The sequence below is a fragment of the Capsicum annuum genome, chromosome 1 (assembly GCF_002878395.1).
Source record: "Capsicum annuum cultivar UCD-10X-F1 chromosome 1, UCD10Xv1.1, whole genome shotgun sequence".
Classification (NCBI taxonomy): Eukaryota; Viridiplantae; Streptophyta; class Magnoliopsida; order Solanales; family Solanaceae; genus Capsicum; species Capsicum annuum.
In genome coordinates, this window is record NC_061111.1 from 76,577,081 (window position 1) to 76,583,459 (window position 6,379).

Here is a 6,379-nt window from a genome sequence, read left to right on the forward strand (position 1 = left end):
CCCAGGAACTTTTCTTTGGATTAGATTACAATTCAACCAAGGTATTCCACAATTTAGCTCCCATGATTTTCGCCGACATATATCAAGCCTTGGGAAGGTGTCAAGTCGTAAATCATTTCTTTCAAGGTTGCAACCTAATATTGCAATTGTGGATGATGAAGTATTTGGTAAAGGATTCGAGAATGGTACAACCTAATCATAAATCAAGGGTGGATATGCTAGCTTTGCACGACATGTGGTTGTTTCTACACAAATTCAAAAGGGAAGCATCTCACGCATTTTGGTTTAAGACTTTCGGGGAATTAAGAGATGACGATGTGCAATAGTCCATTAACTCTCTTCATTCAGGGAAATACACCATTCGAGGGGGCAAGTGGCCTTTCCTAGTGCTTCCCATTCTCAGGGGGACCCAGCCCTACAATCTTGGCAGAGTTCTTAGGCAATTCGAGATCAAGCAGGAGGCACCACAAAGATTCCATTCTTAGGTTTTTCACTGAATACGATGAAAGTGAGTCTCCACACAAAGACGGCATGATAAATGGATGGAGAAAAAGAAGGTGGACAAAATTGACTTTTCATATAGAGTATGACCCTAAAGTAAGCGACACTTACAAGGAGTTGTTTAAAAAGAGTCTTGTCGGAGCATTGATTCTGGGACCAAATGTACCCACTCAGGTTATGGATGTAGAATTCGAGCATCAAATTCGGCTTCACAGGCTATAAGATGAGTTTTATAAAAGTGAAATTGCCCATCGGCAGATGCACATGGAGGATGCTTTGACCATACGTATGTTCAGGGAAGAGTTTAAAAGAGCTAGGAAAGATGCTGATGATGCCAGGCAATGCCTAATCGATTTGGATGATAGCATGGCCTCCCAACTCGATAGCATAGGGAAAATGAATTACGACTGCAAGGCACAGTTATGCGGGAGCCATCTTATCATTAATAGGTATCAAATAGCACATGAGGTGAACAAGGAAAACAGGGCAAAAGTGGACGAAGGAGCCTCCAGTATCTAATCTTTCTATTCTCCCTTGTGCGGGAACTTTATCTTTTTTCATGTTATTTCCTCTTTTCCTTAAAGATTATATCCCTATTTTGATATCTTTTGTAGGCATTTATGCCCTTTTTGTGTCTATATGAGCTGGGGGTTAATGGATTGACTTTGAGGAGGCACATATTTTCTTTAAAAAATCGTTAGGCCTGAACCCTTGGCTCAAAAAGGGTCACCCCATCTAGGATACGCGTCATTATAATGTTTTGTGTAATATAACTGTTTTATGTGCTTATGTGCATTTTTTGAGATCAAAGGCATGTTTATCCACTATGTCCTATGGATGAATTTGACTATGACTGAACAACTTTGTGTGGTTATCTCTGGTAAAATATTTTGCATTACTTATCACATACGGAAACTAACACATTTGCCTTTGAGTTGTTTTATTTTGCAGATAATAGAAATTACTGTGTTGATATAAGATGGAAGAACATCCCTACTTCACCCGATCGAAAGCGCACAAAATCCCATCCTCTGACCATCATCCAAAAATAATAGGAAATAATAAAGAGAGCACACTAACTATCCGGGACAATGTGATAGTGGAACAGAATGAGATGATTGTGGAATTTGCAAGAAAGTTAGAAATGCTTCAGGAAGAAGTAAATCACACTCGGGATTTGGTTAACTTGGCCATCACCGTCAATGCCCCCTCTCCAGAGGGACATGGGACTCCACTCCATATCTCTCCCCTCAGCACACCTATTCTTGGGGATCATCTGAATAACATATCATTCGTATCTACTCCTCTATTTGTCTAAAATACTAATCGTGAAAAATAACCCAGACGCCTATCACCCCAAATCCATCTATAACCCCACAGAACCCATCTTTGAATCCATTTCCAAATGCTCAAAACACATTTCCAAATCCGCAAGATTCACTCCCAAATCCACAAAATACATCAAGCCTACCTTTGAATCCACCAAATTCATTTCCAAATCCGCAAAATTCTTCTCAAATTTTGCCAAACTACTCGTAAAGTCCCCAGAGCCTTCCCAATTTCCAAAATATCCTTCCCACTTACCAACTAAATTCCTTTCATCCATAAAATCAAGCCTCCATTCCAAATCCCCTTTAGACCATTGTATCCCCTGACACCTATGAATCCCTTCCTAATCCCAAGATGGACCATTATGAGGAGAAGGATAAAGAGTGGAGGACCGAGCATGAAAGGAATTTTCTAGCTATAAAGGAAGAGATCATGAGGATCAAAGAGTCTCATGGAGCCAGGGACCACGACGGTTTGGGGTATGACAACTTATGTTTTCACCTAGGAGTAGACCTACCAGATGGGTACAAAGTCCCTAAGTTTGAAATGTTTGATGGTACCGGAAACACAATGTCCCATCTAAGAAGGTACTATGAGCAACTGGTAGGAATAGGGAAGAATGAGGCATTATTGATGCGCCTATTCAACCAAGGTTTAAAAGGTAAATCCTTAGAGTGGTTCATGTCTTCGGAGCTAAAAAGATAGACTAGTTGGAAAGCATTGGCCAAGGGTTTCCTTGACAGGTTCGCATTCAACATTGAATTAATCCCGTACCGGTATTCACTAGATCGAATCAAACAGAAGAGTGATGAGATTTCTTGAGACTATGCCTTTCATTAGAGGAAGGAAACTGCAAAAGTGCAACCCCTCATTTTCGAGAAAGATATGGTATTTTTTTTCTCTCATGCACAGGAAGGAGAATTTTATACCAGGATAGTATCCGCGGTTCGAGCAACTTTCACAGATTTAGTAAAGATTAGGGAATCATTAGAGGAAGGCATCCGAATAGGAAAAATTGCTAAAACCCCAACATCATTTGAATATTCTGTATTTTCAAAGAAGAAAAGAAAGGATGCGACTGCAGTCTCTACTAATTCGGTTGATAAGTTAAAGGGGAAATTCAAGCCTAGGAATATTCTTTCATCATCATCGTCATCAAGTTTTCAGCCTGTATTCTACGCTCAACCCCAGTGCCATGTTCCACAAACCAATTATCAGCCTCATACTCAAGCTACTTTTCTAAATAATCAAATAAACGTCCAAACGTCTCCAAATTATCATCAAGTACCTCCTCCCATAACTCAGAATCATTATAACCCTCCACGTCTAAAATTTAAAAAGAAACCTCCCCGAAACTTCATGCCGCTAGCTGAAAGACGTACCCAACTCTTTAAAAGATTGATGAAAGCTGGTTATTTGCAACCGATCCAGCCAAAGTCTATCGATCCCAACTCCCAATTCTATCATCCTAATCAAAATTGTGCCTATTATTCAGGAGCAGCGGGGCACAATATCGAGAATTGTATTAACTTGAAACATAAGATCCAAGATTTGATTGATTAGAAAGTCATCACACTTCAGTCGCCGACACCAAATATTAAAAGTAATTCGTTGGCTAACTATGGGGGGCCAACAGTTAACATAATTAAATAGAGGGTGAATGGGCATCTAGCAAGGCCATCGCTAAGGTAAATTCAGAAGGACTCAGAAGAACGGAGGAGGTGGAAAAGATAGAGAAAGTTGTGGCCGCCTTAAGTAAGAATTTGGAAAGAATTATCAAGCCTGTTATGGTCCCATAAAAATCTTTTAAGCATGGAATAGAGTACCAACCAAGAAAGAAAAATGAGATCAAAGATAATTCAAATGAGAGTGTTTGGGCCCTTGCCGCTCTTGTACCAGTCATTTCCCATACATGAGATGTCAAATGATGATGGTCTTGGGGATGGGATAAGAGATTTATTCGAAGGATTCAATGCTCTACCAGATAATTTCTCAAAGTCCACTGGGATGAAAAAGGTTGCATATGGAGAGGCTTTACAAAATTGGACTTCCACTCCGCTCCTAATTCGTTACCCGTCGCGGTAGATGAAAGGAAAATTACTAATAGTTTTTAAAATCGGTGATGATCCGGAGGAGGCCTCATGATCCTTTCTTTTATGTCTAAAATCTTTGTTTCGTGTTTTACAACTTTCAAAAAGGCATGGGCCTACATTTGTGTAGATCATAAGCGATAGTTTTTATTTATTTTTCTAAAAGGCCTCCCTTTATTTAAGAAGTTATTTTTTAAATATAATTATCTAGCATGGTTTATTTTGGTAGCAATAATTTAAAAATCTATCAATGTCTTGTCATTCAAGGGGTAGACGAACAAGGCGAAGGAAATAATGATGAACAGAAAAAGTGATGAGGAGCGGTTAGTAGTAGATATAGAGGAATGTGAAAATCAAAAGAAGCCTAAACTGGAGGAGCCCTAATCCTACCTAAGATGGATGGTCAAGAGTGGACCAAACCAATCAATTCTAATACGGTAAAGAAATATCATGCTTGAAAGATGTTATAGTTTTGTTTCTTGGCTTATTTGTAATCGCCTTTATAATAGTATCAATTTTATGATGTGTAATCACCTATAATCCTTTCCCTCTATGTATGAACTACGTTTGACCTGAATTCCTAAGAAAGGGATACGTAGGTGGCCTATGTCGGCTTCAGTCAACACCTTAGAGAAATTTATCCTTTTTTTTATGTATGAACTACGTGATGACCTGAATTCCCGAGAAGGCAATATGTAGGTGGCCTATGTCGGCTTTGGTCAACCCATTAATTTCTTTTGTATATCCCTAGCGTAGGCCTGAACTACATTTGACCTGATTCCTGTTTCAACAGGATACGTAGGTGCCCCAACAGCTCGGTCATATAACCCTAAGAAAGGAAAACTGGGGAAGAATTTTCAAGAAGGAATATAGAAAATTCACAAGAGAAGATCGACATCCAACAAAAAGAATGAAAATCAACAAAGACTTTAGATTCACTCGGATTGGTATCATCTCAAACAACTTTAAACTGGGGCAGGAATTTTGAGGAAGACCTTAAAATTTCCACCAAATGCCGAAACATATTCCAAATTCGCCAGAACCAGAGGTTAAAGCTTTGGAAACCACCAACTGTAACAAAGTATGGGTAGACTCAATTTTTTGGCTATGATAGAACTACTTGAAGTAACCCTCCAACAATGATCATGAGTTTTGAAAATCATCCATCGAATATAGTCAAACTACGAGGAAGACATTCATTGAGCTAGGACATGACATGACTAGCAGAGATTTTCTAAAGTTTTACAGAAGTTTTCAAAATTATTTTTAAAAATTTAAGACTCACTTATTTAGTATTTGCCTAGACATCATTTGGGATGGATTGTCAGGGCGGAAGTCCCGAATGGTGGAATGCCCAAGTGATGGAAGGAGCAAATCAAGGATCGAAGGAGGTCAACATGAAGTAATTTCATTCAAATTAATCATTTTTCTGTGGATGCAGGGTTTAATATACAAAATAAGGGTCTCTTTCATAAATCCCCGAGCAAAATGGGAGCCACAACAGACCATTAATACCCAAGAACGGTATTTTAGGAAAGCCCTAAAAATAGGTTTAACGCTCATTTATTGAGGACCTTGTGATTTGTCCATCTCATTTCTCGAGATCGTAGGCGACAAACAAAAGCTCTTCATCTTCTTTACACATATCGTATTTAGAAGTTTTCCTATAAATAGTCGCTAGTAAAAGCGACTTTGTGTCTACTAATCGTCTACCTTGAGTACAGGTATATGTAGAAAGCAGGACGCTGACAAATAAAATCAGGTAAAATTATACATCATAGTCGTAAGGCATTGCCTCAAGGGTTATTACATATCATCACCACAATGGCTATTGCAAATCATCGCCATAATGTCTATTCCATATCATAGCCACAAGGGCTATTGCATATCAACGCCACAAGGGCTATTGCATATCATAGCCACAATGACTATTGCATATCATCGCCATAAGGGCTATTGCATATCATCGCCATAATGGCTATTGCATATCATAGCCATAATTGCTATCGCATATCATAGCCACAATGGCTATTGCATATCATCGCCATATTGGCTATTGCATATCATCGCCACAATGGCTATTGCATATCATCGCCATAATGGCTATTGTATATCATCGCCACAATGGCTATTGCACATCATAGCTGCAAGGCATTGCCTCAAGGGCTATTGCATATCATCGCCACAATGGCTATTGCATATCATAGCCATAAAGGCTATTGCATATCATCGTCATAATGGCTATTGTATATCATAGCCACAACGACTATTATATATCATCGCCATAAGGGCTATTGCATATCATCGCCACAATGGCTATTGTATATCATAGCCACAAGGGCTATTGCATATCATTGCCACAATGGCTATTGCATATCATAGCCACAATGGCTATTGCATATCATCGCCAAAAAGGGCTATTGCATATCATCGCCACAATGGCTATTGCATATCATAGC

General features: G+C 39.1%; 1 pseudogene; it reads left to right on the plus strand.

Annotated features, from left to right (window-relative positions):
• The first annotated feature begins 759 nt into the window (after window positions 1-759).
• LOC124897783 overlaps window positions 760-6,379 on the plus strand; it is a 59,794-nt pseudogene continuing 54,174 nt past the window's right edge.